At 48.0% G+C, this 17,315-nt stretch overlaps 1 protein-coding gene across 3 annotated transcripts in view; it reads left to right on the forward strand.

Annotated features, from left to right (window-relative positions):
• The first annotated feature begins 355 nt into the window (after window positions 1-355).
• The window catches only part of Acat2l1 (acetyl-CoA acetyltransferase 2-like 1), a 35,366-nt gene continuing 18,406 nt past the window's right edge, over window positions 356-17,315 (forward strand). The window contains exons 1-4 of one of the 3 annotated variants that reach the window (XM_063276877.1): window positions 356-632; window positions 768-897; window positions 10,462-10,644; window positions 10,780-10,909. The gene's annotated coding sequence lies outside the window, so the exon portion shown is untranslated. Of the gene's footprint in view, window positions 633-767; window positions 898-10,367; window positions 10,645-10,779; window positions 10,910-17,315 lie in introns of those variants that run through there. The other 2 variants (XM_063276883.1, XM_063276894.1) reach the window with 2 other exon arrangements.

The raw sequence follows: 17,315 nt of genomic DNA on the forward strand, positions 1-17,315 counted from the left end.
GAGGAGTGGAGCAGGGAGGAGTGGGGACGGACGGAAGGGGAGGGCAGTGGCTGGCAGGGCCAACCAGTGGCGAGGAGTAGCAGGGAGTGGCAGGGAGGGCCAGGCAGGGGTGGCCAGGGGCGGGCAGGGGCGGGGAGTGGCCAGGAGTAGCCAGGTGGTGCAGGCAAGGACTGGAAGGGGCGAGCAGGGAGCAGGCAGGGGCCAGCAGGGGCGGGCTTGGGCTGGCAGGGGCCAGGAATGTTGAAGAGGGGCGGGGAGGGGTGGGGAGGGCCAGGGAGGGACCGAGCGGGGCGGGCAGGGGCGGAGCGGGGCGGGTAGGGGCGGAGCGGGGCGGGCAGGGGCGGAGCGGGGCGGGCAGGGGCGGGCAGGGCCTTGCTGGGCCAGGTAGGGGAGGCCTTAGGCTCCTCTCCTGCTCAGCTCCAACTCTGCAAAGTTTGCTTCAACTGCAGCCAGAGCTGTGCTGACGCGTGTGGAGTAGCAGGATGAACAGAAGTTCCGACCCGGAGGTCACCGTCTCGGCGGCTCGTTCCTCCATTGGTCAGTGTCCCGGAGGCACCCTACAGGTGCGCAGAGAACCCGGCCAACTGCCCGCGTGCATTCATGATTGTTCATCTCTGACCGTGTGGTGGCAGGTATTGGTGGTCTGACCTCGGGCTCTGGGAAGCCGTGGGCTTGGCAAAGCGCTGATTTAAAGTCCACACTGCATCTGGTCCCATCCACCCGCTCCGTGCTCCTCAGGATGCCTTCCCTCTTCCTCATTCCATTAGAGGTTCCTTCAGTGGTGCCCTGTCCACCGTGCCTGTCCACGACCTGGGGACAACTGTCATCAAAGAAGTTCTGCAGAGGGCCAAGGTGGCTACTGAAGAGGTGTTTGAGGCGGACACGTTTTGACCGCAGGTAACTCTTCAATAGACCAGGAAAGGTCAGCTTCATTAGAAACAGAACATTTATTGGCTCTCCCACACCCTATCACCACCACCACCACCACCACCACACATTGCTTTGGAGTTCTCTCTGCTAGGATTCTTTCTGTCCCTCCTCCTTCCTGTAGCTGAAGTCAAAGCTTCCTTATGAACGTTTTCCCTGAGTGATTTTAGACCAGGGGTGTGACTGCCTCTGCATTGTTAGGAGCAGGGCCAGGCTGATGCACAGAAAGGTATGCATAATTCTCCACATACCCCTAAAATGTCACACAGTCAAGAAAAGTGTGTGGGCCTGACACTGTGCCAGAGCTGCAAGTGAGGCTGCAGCAGAGCCCTTGTCCACTTGTCATGAGATAGGCTGTCCCTCACTCCTGGGGGACTCTCTGGAGGAAGAATGCTTCATCTTACCTCTGATTCCTGCTGGGTTTGTGGACCAGTGACTACTGTGGTCAGTTCCTGTTGATAATCGATTTGAACCTGGGTGTGTAGCTCAGGGGTGAAGTGTGTGGTTAGCGTGCATGTGGTCATGAGTTCACTCTCTTGCCCTGCCCTGTGCTCTCTCAGCTCACATTTGAATCAACTGTAGAGAAAGTTGTTAACATTCAATACCAACTTCTGCTCTTCTTCTGTGCCATTTGTATGCGTGTCAGTTGGACATCCTGTATGTTTTAGATGGGTGTTTTGCCCGCACATATGTCTTGCATTTACCACTTGCCTGCCTGGTGCTGGCAAAAGCTGGAGAGGACATTGGGTTTCCTGGAACTGGAGTTACAGATGGTTGTTGTTGTGAGCTGCTGTGCGGGTGCTGGGAATCAAACCCCAAGAGCAGCCAGCGCTCCTAACCACTGACCAACTCTTCAAGCCTCTGAATGTTCTATATTTGGAAAGGTTCTTATTTCAGAATTTATCACCCCCAACATACTTTTATTTCAATATATTAAATCTTAAGTATATGTTGATTGGATATAATTGAAATAATATATATATGTACATATACTGATATATATATATGATGCATTAATTGGCTGGAACCCAGTTCTGTACAGAAATTTCATTTAGTAAATTTCACCTTACATATGTAGGCTGAACATGATACAAAATATGTATGATTTTGTACATGAAATAAGTCGTGTCTGTCTCATGTGAAGGGGCTAGGCAGTCTTTAACATTCACCTAACCTTGTTACACATCTGCACTTTGAATAATATCTGACACAGGAGGTCCACAGTGGCATCATTTTAGCATCCAGAAAGTTCCATATCTCCCAGAGTGGAGGTCCATGGCTGTAACCCCAGCAGCACTCTGCAGTCTGAGAAGTGAGCTTTATGAGATTGAGGCCAGCCTGAGCTAGCCAGCCTCTTTGTTATAGAAGAAAAGAAAAGGACAGAGGAGGGAGAGAGAGGCTGGCGGTGACACTGTAGAGAGCTTTCTCAGCACGCACAAAGCTTGAGTTTAATCCCCACCCCTGTGAGAAAAAGAAGTTTTGTGTTTTGGATCATTGCTGATTTTGAGAAGGTGAGTTCTTAGTTAACCTGTATTTTCTCGAGTTGTTTTCAGTCTTGGAGTTTTTTTTGATATTTTTCTTGTTAGAATATTTAAATTACATTTCCTAATCTATTTAAGATTTATTTACTTTTATATATGGGAGTACACTGTCGCTGTCTTCAGACTCACCAGAAGAGGGCATCAGATTCCACTACAGATGGTTGTGAGCCACCATGTGACTGCTGGGAATTGAACTCAGGACCTCTGGATGAGCAGACAGGGCTCTTAACCACTGAGCCATCTCTCCAGCCCTATTTATTTATTTTGAGGGATGCTACAAAGCATGTATGGGAGTTGAGGGACAAGTTGTGGGAGTTGGTTCTCCCCTCCCACCATCCCATTTCCCACTCCACCCCTCGCCCCCCAACAACACACAGTACGTGTCCCAGGAACTGAACTCAGGTCACCTGCTCAGTGGCAGTGCCGTCCTCCTTCCTCACCCAGGGAATTGTCTCTCCAGCATCGGATTTTGTTGTTGTTGTTGTTGACGTAGAATCGAAGGTTAATGAGTAACGTGGATGATAGCCTTTTAAGCTCTCAGTGCTCTGCCTCTGCTGCCCAAGTGCTGGGATTGTGGACATTCACCATCAAACCTGGTGTCACTCTGTTACTTTTTCCACATCTCACTGGCTTCTGTGGAACTGCTCACGTAGTCATGACAGGACGTGAGAGTGTTCACTGAAGACCTGTTAAGTGTGCCCTTTACAGTCTTATAAAGCATCTTGCCAGGCACTTTCCTCTCATTGCGTCCCTTAACCCCAGGCTATGTGGATCTTACCATCTCCAGCTACTAAAGGAACAAGGAAACTCAGAGGACGCTAACCGCAGTCCGTGTGTGAGTTCCTGTCCTGACTCCCTTGGTGATGTACAGCCAAGTGGAAGTGTAAGCCAAACAAGCCCTTTCCTCCCCAACTTGGTTGTTTTTGGTCATGGTGTCTCACCACAGCAATAGAAACCCTAGCAAAAACAGAGATGGATTAAAAAATAACGACTACAGTCAGATACATAAAGCCCATAAGCATTTTCTTCCCTAAATCCTTCAGGCACATTATCACTGCATCAGAGAGCTTGTTGACTGGAACAGAAGTTGGTATCAGGAACAGGTTTGTTGCTATGCAAAAGCTGACCACGTCGTTCTAGGAGAAATGTGAGAGAATTTGGGACCTTAGGCTGGGAAACACCTTGCTATTACAGCACGTCCAGGGCCATTTTAGTGGAAGCTTGGAAAACAGTGATACTATAGGAACCGTGGACTGTGGGTGCCTGATTTCTGGGATTTCAGAGAGGGGTGAAGGAGTTTACCATGAATTGGGCCTGGGGTTCCCCTGTGATATTCTGACTGAGATTCTGTTTGCTGTTTAGGATGGGGCTGAAGAGTCAGCTTCATTAACTGCTCCACTGAGAGATGAAACTTTCTGCGGTTCATTAGGACAATAAGAAAGGCTGCCTAGAGACGTCACAAAGCTGAGGCCAGGCCACATCTTGTGCTGCAAACCAAATTGGCAATCTATGAGGGTCATCTGGTTCTAGTTTTGAAGGGAATCAAGGAGAGCACTCGAGGCTTGGCACCTGGTCGCAGGGTCAGGGTCTTCGCAGAACGGCTTGAGAGGCTGAAGGGGAAGCCTCAGGTGGTATGGAGGCTCCAGGATATTGGAGATGCCGGGACTGTAGGATGACCATCGATGGGAGCTGCAGATTCGCAAATGTCTGAAGGAAGCAGAAAATCGTGTGCAGTGAATGGCAGGGCTGTGGACCGCCCAAGGATTTTGTGTACCAGAAGGCTGTCTGGCCCTAAACTATCCACTTTTAATTTGTACTGCTGGATTTTGAGTTTTGCTTAAGTGTGAATTCATTTTAGTATTATTTTTTAATGCCCAAGTTCTTTCTCTTGGGATAAGAATACTTTTAAAAAGAATATTGTTTTTTTGACACAGAATCTCTTTACACGGCCCTTGTAGTCTCAGAATTCACAGAAATCCTCCTGTCTCTTTCTGCTGGGATTAAAGGCCTGTGCCACCCTACCCAGCAAGAATATTTAAGTATAAAATTTGCTTTTTATTTTTATCTCATAGACACCCACTGTTAAGTGGCTTTGGACCGTTAAAGAGACTTTAGACTTCCAACACATTACAACTTTTATTGACCTTGAACTTTTACAGTGTCACGGTATTTTGTATTATGATATTAACATGAGACTTTAGAGACAAGGAGTAAAAAGTATCCATTTAAAAATGATGTTTCTGTGTCAGTCAGCGAGCAGTGGTTTGGTTTGGTTCAGAGGGGCCTTTGTTTTTCAGATATTATTGTTTCTTTGTGAAGATGGGATCTTAGTGAACAGCCTTGGCGGTCCTGGAACTCGCCATGTTGAACTAGAATTGACGGAGATCCATCTGTCACTGCCCATTTTTATTTATTTCTTTAGTGTGTGTGTGTGTGTGTGTGTGTGTGTGTGTGTGTGTGTGTGTGTGTGTTCTTGTGTATGTGTGTGTGCGTGTCCCTGCGTGTTCGTGTGTGTGTGTGTGTGTGCGCACATGAGCAAATGTGCGTGCAGTATGTGTATGCACATATTTGTAAGGATGCCTGTGAAGGCTAAAAGAGGGTTTTAGTCTCCTGCACATGGAGTTACAGGCAGTTTCTCAGGCTCCAGAGGTCTGCCCTTCCCAGCCTTCAGCAGTGTGGTCATAGGTGCACCACCATGCTCTATGCTGTTCTTTTTGTTGCTGCTGCTGTTGTTTTAGTTGGTTTTGGGCTGACCTCAGAACATTTGCACTTTACCTACTGAGCCATCTCGTCAGCCCCATGTCAGCTGTTTTACATCATATTTTCTGTGCATAGGTGTTGTGTTTGCATAGATGTTGCGATCCCCTGTGTGTCAGGGGAGGTGTCGGATCCCCTGGGTCTGGAGTTGTGGTCTGTATTAGGAGCCTCCATGTGAGTGTGAGGGAACCAAACCTGGGTCCCTAGAAGAGCAGCTAGTGCTGCCTGCCATCTCTGCAGCTTCCAGATCCTTCTAAGTCAGATCCAGTTTGCTGTACTAACTGCTCAGAACAGTGGAACAGTTAGACCTAAGGGACTTTTAGCATGCATTCTTTTGGTTTTGAGGCTGAGGGTTGCTCTATAGCCCAGGTTAGCCTTAGTGTAGAAAACTTCCCTACCTGAGCTTCTAAAGTGTTGCTATTATAGGTAGGGTTGTGTGTTTGTGTGTGTGTGTGTGTTTGCGCTCACGTGTGCATGCACAAGCACGCGTGTTGTGTGTGTCCCCACATCTGCCTAGAGAACATCAGCCACCTTTTGAATGGAATCAGTTCACTGAGGGAACTGTGTTGCAGGGCACATGAAGGAGCCCTCCATACTGACAGTGGTCCTGCTGAGGAATCACTGTACAGGCTGCCTTAGAGCCACAGGCCACCATGGAACACCCAGCCTCACAGAGGCAGTTTCCTACAAGAGGTGTGTCTTTGAGGAGTATATTATGTACATATTTTCTTCATTTAAATTAACATTGTGTCTGTGTGCACACACACACACACATTTGTACCCATGGAGGCCACAAGAGGGTGTGTGATAACATAGGCCTGAGTTACAGGTGAGCATGGGATCTGAGGTTTGGTCCTCATGATAGAGCATCAAGTGTTGTTAACAGTGAACCATGTCTCCAGCAACTGCAGCATAATTTTGTTACTATTTTGTTACTATTTGATACAGTTCTCATTAAAACACTAAACAGAATGTGAGACCAGAGGACCAACCTGAGGACAGGAACCCAGGTCGACAGCTTGCTGTACTTTAGTGTGAGACACCCAAGGCTAAGACGTTGAGACACTGCACTTGACACTGTTATAAAACAGGGAAATCCAGTCAGTCATCAAGGGCTCCAGAGTGAACGACAGTTTCATTATTTCCATGTTTATTGTCTTTGCTTTCTGGGTATAGTTTTCTCTGACCATTGCTTTGTTTGTTTGTTTGTTTGTTTTTGAGTCAGGGTGTCATCATATAGCCTGAAAATCGTTTTGTAGATGAGGTTGGCTTTGAACTCCCAGAGATCCACCTTTCTGTGCTGCCTGAGTACTTGAATTAAACGCATGCGCCCTTATGCAGGGTCCTGAAATGATCCATTCAAGGAATGGGGATGTGGCTTCTGGTTTGAACTTCAGGCTCTTCGCTCAAACACCCCTGCTTGCTTGTTGTCTTGTGGTTTCCCATTGATCAAACCAAGACCAATCCTGTAGTGGAAATTGGATTCAGTGACCTCTTCTAAGCTGAGGTGGTGGGGTAGGTATTCTAGCTATTCTAGTCAGAAGATTGCCCGTCCCAACCAGTGTGCCTCTGGGTGTTGGAAAGTGAGCAGCAAGCACCTTCCCTGCATTTGTTTCTCCGCTTGACCAGAGCGACAGTACTTGCTTCAAACGTCTACCTTGGCTTCCCCAAAATGATGAACTGTGACTGGAATTGAAAGCCAAATAAACTCTTCCCTCCCTTGCACTGCTTCTCATCAGTGAGTTTGATCATGAAAAGAGAAACAAAGCCAGAGCTTAGGATGTGGTAAGGACAGCCAGCTTCAACAGAGAAGCCTTAGTGTGCAGCATGTTACTGAGAAGTCACTTTGGGATCATTTCTGATAAGCCGTATGTTACTCAGATGAACCTGCAAGGGGGTAGTCACATGTGCTGTGGAAATCATAAGCAAACTATAAGAGAGACATTGCAGAAGTCAGTTATTGAAGCCATGTATCACATATGAATGACTGGTCGGGTGACAGGACAAATACACATCAGCAATCCCCTAAGAGCATCAGGGAGTAGAAAGTTCCTACCCAAGTAATGTCCCAGCATCTGGAGTCAGAACAGGGGCATCCCTAACAGGACTACAGACAACACAGTGTGCACAAACCTGCATAGACAGATGTGTCACTGCATAGCATGTAGTTAATGAAAAGAAGTCTTGTCAGTCCCTGGAGGGCCAGGGCTACACATCAGGAACATGTGCCTCTACCTCAGGAACATGCAATACAGTTTTACAAATATTTAACAGAAATAAGCAGATGTGTTCCACTGTTAGTATATGCACATTGGCAACAATGCAATTGGAAATTCCCTGGAACAGACTTGTGAGCCACCATGTGGGTGCTAGGACTGAACCCAGGTCCTCTACAAGAACAACTAGTGTAGGTGCCTGAGCCGCCAGTGTGTGAATATCGGGCGTAGTTCTGCGGGTTGAAAGGAAACACATAACACGGGTCACCCGTTTTCAGAGAGTGCCACAAACGCTTTACTGAGATCTCCTTATATACCAGAGGCAAAAGCCATGGAAAACAACAAGGCAGGTGCAAATCCCTAACCAGGAAAACAGGAAAAGTCGGTGTGGTGGAAAGTCCCAGGCCCAATCAGGGGCATAAACAACTTCTTAGACAACAAGCTGGAAGGCTCGGTGGGGAAGAAGGGGGCCATGGAAATCCCAGCCCCAAATCAGGGGCTAAGAGCAGCTCCCAAGGCTGTGAACAACTTCTTGCTATAGCAGGCTAAAAGGCTCAGCGAGGGGGGAGGGAAACACCACACAGGGTAGGGCCCAACAAACTAGTACTCAACTACTGAGGAATCTCTCAGCCCCGTTTTTATTTAAATGGTGGGGTAGGCTCCATGTGAAAAGGTGCCTGACAAAGCCAGGGTAATGGCTGCTCCTGGAGCCAGAGATTACAGGCGGTTGTAAGCCAGTGCTGGGTGCTGGGAATTGAACTCCAGTCCTAGGAAGTTTAAATAGAGAGGATGAGCCTGCTCATAGACAAGCAGGTTGAGTAAAAGGATTTCAGAGTTGTCAGCATGATGGGTGGTTACTGAAGGGATGGGGTGGAATGATGTTTCCCTGGGAGCTGCTGCAGAATTGGGTAAGGGACAGAGTAAGCCCACAAGGGGGACTGAGGAGTGGCCAGAGAGAGGAAGTGGAAAGGCAGGAAGCTGCAGAAGCAAAGCAGAATGGCTGTCCTTTCAGAACCCTGGAGTCCTACAGCCTGCCTGTGAGGGAGGGAGTGGGGTGTGGGGAGAATAGCCAGAGGGAGTCTGCAAAAGGAAGATGTAAATGGAACATTACAAGACAAATGTGACCAAAGATGTTTCCTCTTTAATTAGAAAAGACCTCACCTGGCAAAAAGCCCTTCTTGGTCAGCGTTTTTTCTTAGATATAGTATGTGCCCAAGGTTTCATCTGCTTTCTAAAGTTACACTTGCACTTTGCCTGGAGTTAGGCAATTTTGTAATGACAGTGTAAGGCTAAAGCCTGTCATGGTGGTGCCCAGCTTTAATCCCAGCATTCAAGGAATAGAAGCAAGTGGGTCTCTTAAATTCCAGGCCAACCTGACCTACATAGTGACTTATATATAGGTCAGCTAAGGGTTACATTATGAAGTCATGGTTGACAGGGAGGGAGGGAGGGAGGGAGGGAGGGAGGGAGAGAGAGAGAGAGAGAGAGAGAGAGAGAGAGAGAGAGAGGAAGAGAAAAAAAATCAATTATTGTGACCTAAGTTAGTTCCCAGCCTCCACATGGTGACTCAAAACCACCCTAACTTCATTCCAAGGATCCAGTGCCTTTGTCTGACCTACCTGGGGAGCTAGGAACACACATGGTGCACATACATACATGCATTCAAAGAAAAACCCGAAATATTGATATACATGAAAAAATTTGGTAAGTTTTTTCCCTTTGGGAAAAATAATATAAAGGCATGTATATATACACATGGATGTGTGTGTGTGTGTGTGTGTGTGTGTGTGTGTGTGTGTGTGTGTGTGTCTGCGTGTTGCCAAGCTCTGGGGCAAGAAGCCCAGCGTCACCACAGCCAGTAGTCTTTATTGTAGTTGTGTGCCCTCTGCAGAAATAACTTTTTGCTTGCCCACATCCTGTGGATCACGTGAACCGTTTGTGGGAGGACCCATCTCTAGCAAGGTAGAGGTAATTAGAAGTGCAGACAAGGTGTGACTTTGGCCGCAGGTGTTTTACACAGCAGCGATACGTAGCCCTCAGTGTCTTTTCATGGACACGGTCTTCAGATCTCCTTCCACCCAAGTTCCCCAGGGTTGTCCCCTGACAGTGCCCCGGCACCCTGCAGGAATCTCAAAGTCCCTGAGAACTGACAGAGACTGCATCCTGCTCCTCATGGCTTGTGACATGTTCAGGAATTCTAGCCAGGGCATTCCAGTCCCGGCTAACTCTGAGGTACACTTTTAGTCATCCTCTCTGCTTCGAAAATACACCAAAACAGACGACGAGGGGGTCCAAAGAAAGAGTCCAGGTGTGTTGCAAGGAAGCGTTCAAAGTCCACAGCCTGTGTCTCCTCCCAACACCTCAGCCTTCTGCGCGCTGATCCTGCCATTTGTAATCTACACATCCGGAAAGTCCAGGACCCTACCCCACTCCAGACCTGGAAACTACATATGCCACATCCTAAGACCCCGCGTTCCCCCTGCCCCCAAGACTGTGGACTGTGGCCCTGTTCACAGCCTTGGTCTCCTTAGGAAGAATGGGAGTCCTGGGAGCTGCTAAGCAGGGAGCTTGGAGGAGTGGAGCAGGGAGGAGTGGGGACGGACGGAAGGGGAGGGCAGTGGCTGGCAGGGCCAACCAGTGGCGAGGAGTAGCAGGGAGTGGCAGGGAGGGCCAGGCAGGGGTGGCCAGGGGCGGGCAGGGGCGGGGAGTGGCCAGGAGTAGCCAGGTGGTGCAGGCAAGGACTGGAAGGGGCGAGCAGGGAGCAGGCAGGGGCCAGCAGGGGCGGGCTTGGGCTGGCAGGGGCCAGGAATGTTGAAGAGGGGCGGGGAGGGGTGGGGAGGGCCAGGGAGGGACCGAGCGGGGCGGGCAGGGGCGGAGCGGGGCGGGTAGGGGCGGAGCGGGGCGGGCAGGGGCGGGCAGGGGCGGGCAGGGGCGGGCAGGGCCTTGCTGGGCCAGGTAGGGGAGGCCTTAGGCTCCTCTCCTGCTCAGCTCCAACTCTGCAAAGTTTGCTTCAACTGCAGCCAGAGCTGTGCTGACGCGTGTGGAGTAGCAGGATGAACAGAAGTTCCGACCCGGAGGTCACCGTCTCGGCGGCTCGTTCCTCCATTGGTCAGTGTCCCGGAGGCACCCTACAGGTGCGCAGAGAACCCGGCCAACTGCCCGCGTGCATTCATGATTGTTCATCTCTGACCGTGTGGTGGCAGGTATTGGTGGTCTGACCTCGGGCTCTGGGAAGCCGTGGGCTTGGCAAAGCGCTGATTTAAAGTCCACACTGCATCTGGTCCCATCCACCCGCTCCGTGCTCCTCAGGATGCCTTCCCTCTTCCTCATTCCATTAGAGGTTCCTTCAGTGGTGCCCTGTCCACCGTGCCTGTCCACGACCTGGGGACAACTGTCATCAAAGAAGTTCTGCAGAGGGCCAAGGTGGCTACTGAAGAGGTGTTTGAGGCGGACACGTTTTGACCGCAGGTAACTCTTCAATAGACCAGGAAAGGTCAGCTTCATTAGAAACAGAACATTTATTGGCTCTCCCACACCCTATCACCACCACCACCACCACCACCACACATTGCTTTGGAGTTCTCTCTGCTAGGATTCTTTCTGTCCCTCCTCCTTCCTGTAGCTGAAGTCAAAGCTTCCTTATGAACGTTTTCCCTGAGTGATTTTAGACCAGGGGTGTGACTGCCTCTGCATTGTTAGGAGCAGGGCCAGGCTGATGCACAGAAAGGTATGCATAATTCTCCACATACCCCTAAAATGTCACACAGTCAAGAAAAGTGTGTGGGCCTGACACTGTGCCAGAGCTGCAAGTGAGGCTGCAGCAGAGCCCTTGTCCACTTGTCATGAGATAGGCTGTCCCTCACTCCTGGGGGACTCTCTGGAGGAAGAATGCTTCATCTTACCTCTGATTCCTGCTGGGTTTGTGGACCAGTGACTACTGTGGTCAGTTCCTGTTGATAATCGATTTGAACCTGGGTGTGTAGCTCAGGGGTGAAGTGTGTGGTTAGCGTGCATGTGGTCATGAGTTCACTCTCTTGCCCTGCCCTGTGCTCTCTCAGCTCACATTTGAATCAACTGTAGAGAAAGTTGTTAACATTCAATACCAACTTCTGCTCTTCTTCTGTGCCATTTGTATGCGTGTCAGTTGGACATCCTGTATGTTTTAGATGGGTGTTTTGCCCGCACATATGTCTTGCATTTACCACTTGCCTGCCTGGTGCTGGCAAAAGCTGGAGAGGACATTGGGTTTCCTGGAACTGGAGTTACAGATGGTTGTTGTTGTGAGCTGCTGTGCGGGTGCTGGGAATCAAACCCCAAGAGCAGCCAGCGCTCCTAACCACTGACCAACTCTTCAAGCCTCTGAATGTTCTATATTTGGAAAGGTTCTTATTTCAGAATTTATCACCCCCAACATACTTTTATTTCAATATATTAAATCTTAAGTATATGTTGATTGGATATAATTGAAATAATATATATATGTACATATACTGATATATATATATGATGCATTAATTGGCTGGAACCCAGTTCTGTACAGAAATTTCATTTAGTAAATTTCACCTTACATATGTAGGCTGAACATGATACAAAATATGTATGATTTTGTACATGAAATAAGTCGTGTCTGTCTCATGTGAAGGGGCTAGGCAGTCTTTAACATTCACCTAACCTTGTTACACATCTGCACTTTGAATAATATCTGACACAGGAGGTCCACAGTGGCATCATTTTAGCATCCAGAAAGTTCCATATCTCCCAGAGTGGAGGTCCATGGCTGTAACCCCAGCAGCACTCTGCAGTCTGAGAAGTGAGCTTTATGAGATTGAGGCCAGCCTGAGCTAGCCAGCCTCTTTGTTATAGAAGAAAAGAAAAGGACAGAGGAGGGAGAGAGAGGCTGGCGGTGACACTGTAGAGAGCTTTCTCAGCACGCACAAAGCTTGAGTTTAATCCCCACCCCTGTGAGAAAAAGAAGTTTTGTGTTTTGGATCATTGCTGATTTTGAGAAGGTGAGTTCTTAGTTAACCTGTATTTTCTCGAGTTGTTTTCAGTCTTGGAGTTTTTTTTGATATTTTTCTTGTTAGAATATTTAAATTACATTTCCTAATCTATTTAAGATTTATTTACTTTTATATATGGGAGTACACTGTCGCTGTCTTCAGACTCACCAGAAGAGGGCATCAGATTCCACTACAGATGGTTGTGAGCCACCATGTGACTGCTGGGAATTGAACTCAGGACCTCTGGATGAGCAGACAGGGCTCTTAACCACTGAGCCATCTCTCCAGCCCTATTTATTTATTTTGAGGGATGCTACAAAGCATGTATGGGAGTTGAGGGACAAGTTGTGGGAGTTGGTTCTCCCCTCCCACCATCCCATTTCCCACTCCACCCCTCGCCCCCCAACAACACACAGTACGTGTCCCAGGAACTGAACTCAGGTCACCTGCTCAGTGGCAGTGCCGTCCTCCTTCCTCACCCAGGGAATTGTCTCTCCAGCATCGGATTTTGTTGTTGTTGTTGTTGACGTAGAATCGAAGGTTAATGAGTAACGTGGATGATAGCCTTTTAAGCTCTCAGTGCTCTGCCTCTGCTGCCCAAGTGCTGGGATTGTGGACATTCACCATCAAACCTGGTGTCACTCTGTTACTTTTTCCACATCTCACTGGCTTCTGTGGAACTGCTCACGTAGTCATGACAGGACGTGAGAGTGTTCACTGAAGACCTGTTAAGTGTGCCCTTTACAGTCTTATAAAGCATCTTGCCAGGCACTTTCCTCTCATTGCGTCCCTTAACCCCAGGCTATGTGGATCTTACCATCTCCAGCTACTAAAGGAACAAGGAAACTCAGAGGACGCTAACCGCAGTCCGTGTGTGAGTTCCTGTCCTGACTCCCTTGGTGATGTACAGCCAAGTGGAAGTGTAAGCCAAACAAGCCCTTTCCTCCCCAACTTGGTTGTTTTTGGTCATGGTGTCTCACCACAGCAATAGAAACCCTAGCAAAAACAGAGATGGATTAAAAAATAACGACTACAGTCAGATACATAAAGCCCATAAGCATTTTCTTCCCTAAATCCTTCAGGCACATTATCACTGCATCAGAGAGCTTGTTGACTGGAACAGAAGTTGGTATCAGGAACAGGTTTGTTGCTATGCAAAAGCTGACCACGTCGTTCTAGGAGAAATGTGAGAGAATTTGGGACCTTAGGCTGGGAAACACCTTGCTATTACAGCACGTCCAGGGCCATTTTAGTGGAAGCTTGGAAAACAGTGATACTATAGGAACCGTGGACTGTGGGTGCCTGATTTCTGGGATTTCAGAGAGGGGTGAAGGAGTTTACCATGAATTGGGCCTGGGGTTCCCCTGTGATATTCTGACTGAGATTCTGTTTGCTGTTTAGGATGGGGCTGAAGAGTCAGCTTCATTAACTGCTCCACTGAGAGATGAAACTTTCTGCGGTTCATTAGGACAATAAGAAAGGCTGCCTAGAGACGTCACAAAGCTGAGGCCAGGCCACATCTTGTGCTGCAAACCAAATTGGCAATCTATGAGGGTCATCTGGTTCTAGTTTTGAAGGGAATCAAGGAGAGCACTCGAGGCTTGGCACCTGGTCGCAGGGTCAGGGTCTTCGCAGAACGGCTTGAGAGGCTGAAGGGGAAGCCTCAGGTGGTATGGAGGCTCCAGGATATTGGAGATGCCGGGACTGTAGGATGACCATCGATGGGAGCTGCAGATTCGCAAATGTCTGAAGGAAGCAGAAAATCGTGTGCAGTGAATGGCAGGGCTGTGGACCGCCCAAGGATTTTGTGTACCAGAAGGCTGTCTGGCCCTAAACTATCCACTTTTAATTTGTACTGCTGGATTTTGAGTTTTGCTTAAGTGTGAATTCATTTTAGTATTATTTTTTAATGCCCAAGTTCTTTCTCTTGGGATAAGAATACTTTTAAAAAGAATATTGTTTTTTTGACACAGAATCTCTTTACACGGCCCTTGTAGTCTCAGAATTCACAGAAATCCTCCTGTCTCTTTCTGCTGGGATTAAAGGCCTGTGCCACCCTACCCAGCAAGAATATTTAAGTATAAAATTTGCTTTTTATTTTTATCTCATAGACACCCACTGTTAAGTGGCTTTGGACCGTTAAAGAGACTTTAGACTTCCAACACATTACAACTTTTATTGACCTTGAACTTTTACAGTGTCACGGTATTTTGTATTATGATATTAACATGAGACTTTAGAGACAAGGAGTAAAAAGTATCCATTTAAAAATGATGTTTCTGTGTCAGTCAGCGAGCAGTGGTTTGGTTTGGTTCAGAGGGGCCTTTGTTTTTCAGATATTATTGTTTCTTTGTGAAGATGGGATCTTAGTGAACAGCCTTGGCGGTCCTGGAACTCGCCATGTTGAACTAGAATTGACGGAGATCCATCTGTCACTGCCCATTTTTATTTATTTCTTTAGTGTGTGTGTGTGTGTGTGTGTGTGTGTGTGTGTGTGTGTGTGTGTTCTTGTGTATGTGTGTGTGCGTGTCCCTGCGTGTTCGTGTGTGTGTGTGTGTGTGCGCACATGAGCAAATGTGCGTGCAGTATGTGTATGCACATATGTGTAAGGATGCCTGTGAAGGCTAAAAGAGGGTTTTAGTCTCCTGCACATGGAGTTACAGGCAGTTTCTCAGGCTCCAGAGGTCTGCCCTTCCCAGCCTTCAGCAGTGTGGTCATAGGTGCACCACCATGCTCTATGCTGTTCTTTTTGTTGCTGCTGCTGTTGTTTTAGTTGGGTTGGGGTTGACCTCAGAACATTTGCACTTTACCTACTGAGCCATCTCTGCAGCCCCATGTCAGCTGTTTTACATCATATTTTCTGTGCATAGGTGTTGTGTTTGCATAGATGTTGCGATCCCCTGTGTGTCAGTGGAGGTGTCGGGTCCCCTGGGTCTGGAGTTGTGGTCTGTATTAGGAGCCTCCATGTGAGTGTGAGGGAACCAAACCTGGGTCCCTAGAAGAGCAGCTAGTGCTGCCTGCCATCTCTGCAGCTTCCAGATCCTTCTAAGTCAGATCCAGTTTGCTGTACTAACTGCTCAGAACAGTGGAACAGTTAGACCTAAGGGACTTTTAGCATGCATTCTTTTGGTTTTGAGGCTGAGGGTTGCTCTATAGCCCAGGTTAGCCTTAGTGTAGAAAACTTCCCTACCTGAGCTTCTAAAGTGTTGCTATTATAGGTAGGGTTGTGTGTTTGTGTGTGTGTGTGTGTTTGCGCTCACGTGTGCATGCACAAGCACGCGTGTTGTGTGTGTCCCCACATCTGCCTAGAGAACATCAGCCACCTTTTGAATGGAATCAGTTCACTGAGGGAACTGTGTTGCAGGGCACATGAAGGAGCCCTCCATACTGACAGTGGTCCTGCTGAGGAATCACTGTACAGGCTGCCTTAGAGCCACAGGCCACCATGGAACACCCAGCCTCACAGAGGCAGTTTCCTACAAGAGGTGTGTCTTTGAGGAGTATATTATGTACATATTTTCTTCATTTAAATTAACATTGTGTCTGTGTGCACACACACACACACATTTGTACCCATGGAGGCCACAAGAGGGTGTGTGATAACATAGGCCTGAGTTACAGGTGAGCATGGGATCTGAGGTTTGGTCCTCATGATAGAGCATCAAGTGTTGTTAACAGTGAACCATGTCTCCAGCAACTGCAGCATAATTTTGTTACTATTTTGTTACTATTTGATACAGTTCTCATTAAAACACTAAACAGAATGTGAGACCAGAGGACCAACCTGAGGACAGGAACCCAGGTCGACAGCTTGCTGTACTTTAGTGTGAGACACCCAAGGCTAAGACGTTGAGACACTGCACTTGACACTGTTAAAACAGGGAAATCCAGTCAGTCATCAAGGGCTCCAGAGTGAACGACAGTTTCATTATTTCCATGTTTATTGTCTTTGCTTTCTGGGTATAGTTTTCTCTGACCATTGCTTTGTTTGTTTGTTTGTTTGTTTTTGAGTCAGGGTGTCATCATATAGCCTGAAAATCGTTTTGTAGATGAGGTTGGCTTTGAACTCCCAGAGATCCACCTTTCTGTGCTGCCTGAGTACTTGAATTAAACGCATGCGCCCTTATGCAGGGTCCTGAAATGATCCATTCAAGGAATGGGGATGTGGCTTCTGGTTTGAACTTCAGGCTCTTCGCTCAAACACCCCTGCTTGCTTGTTGTCTTGTGGTTTCCCATTGATCAAACCAAGACCAATCCTGTAATGGAAATTGGATTCAGTGACCTCTTCTAAGCTGAGGTGGTGGGGTAGGTATTCTAGCTATTCTAGTCAGAAGATTGCCCGTCCCAACCAGTGTGCCTCTGGGTGTTGGAAAGTGAGCAGCAAGCACCTTCCGTGCATTTGTTTCTCTGCTTGACCAGACAGGAAGTTACTTGCTTCAAATGTCTGTCTTGACTTCCCCAAAATGATGAACTGTGACTGGAATTGAAAGCCCAATAAACTCTTCCCTACCTTGCATTGCTTCTCATCAGTGAGTTTGATCATGAAAAGAGAAACAAAGCCAGAGCTTAGGATGTGGTAAGGACAGCCAGCTTCAACAGAGAAGCCTTAGTGTGCAGCATGTTACTGAGAGGTCCCTTTGGGATCATTTCTGATAAGCCCTATGTTACTCAGATGAACCTGCAAGGGGGTAGTCACATGTGCTGTGGAAATCATAAGCAAACTTTTATAGAGAGAGATTGCAGAAATCGGCTATTGAAGCCATGTGTCACATCTGCATGACTGGTCGGGTGATGGCCAAATACACATCAGCAATCCCCTAAGAGTATCACGGAGTAGAAAGTGCCTACCCCAGTAATGTCCCAGCAGCTGGAGT

This window comes from Rattus norvegicus, chromosome 1 (genome assembly GCF_036323735.1).
Source record: "Rattus norvegicus strain BN/NHsdMcwi chromosome 1, GRCr8, whole genome shotgun sequence".
NCBI lineage: Eukaryota > Metazoa > Chordata > Mammalia > Rodentia > Muridae > Rattus > Rattus norvegicus.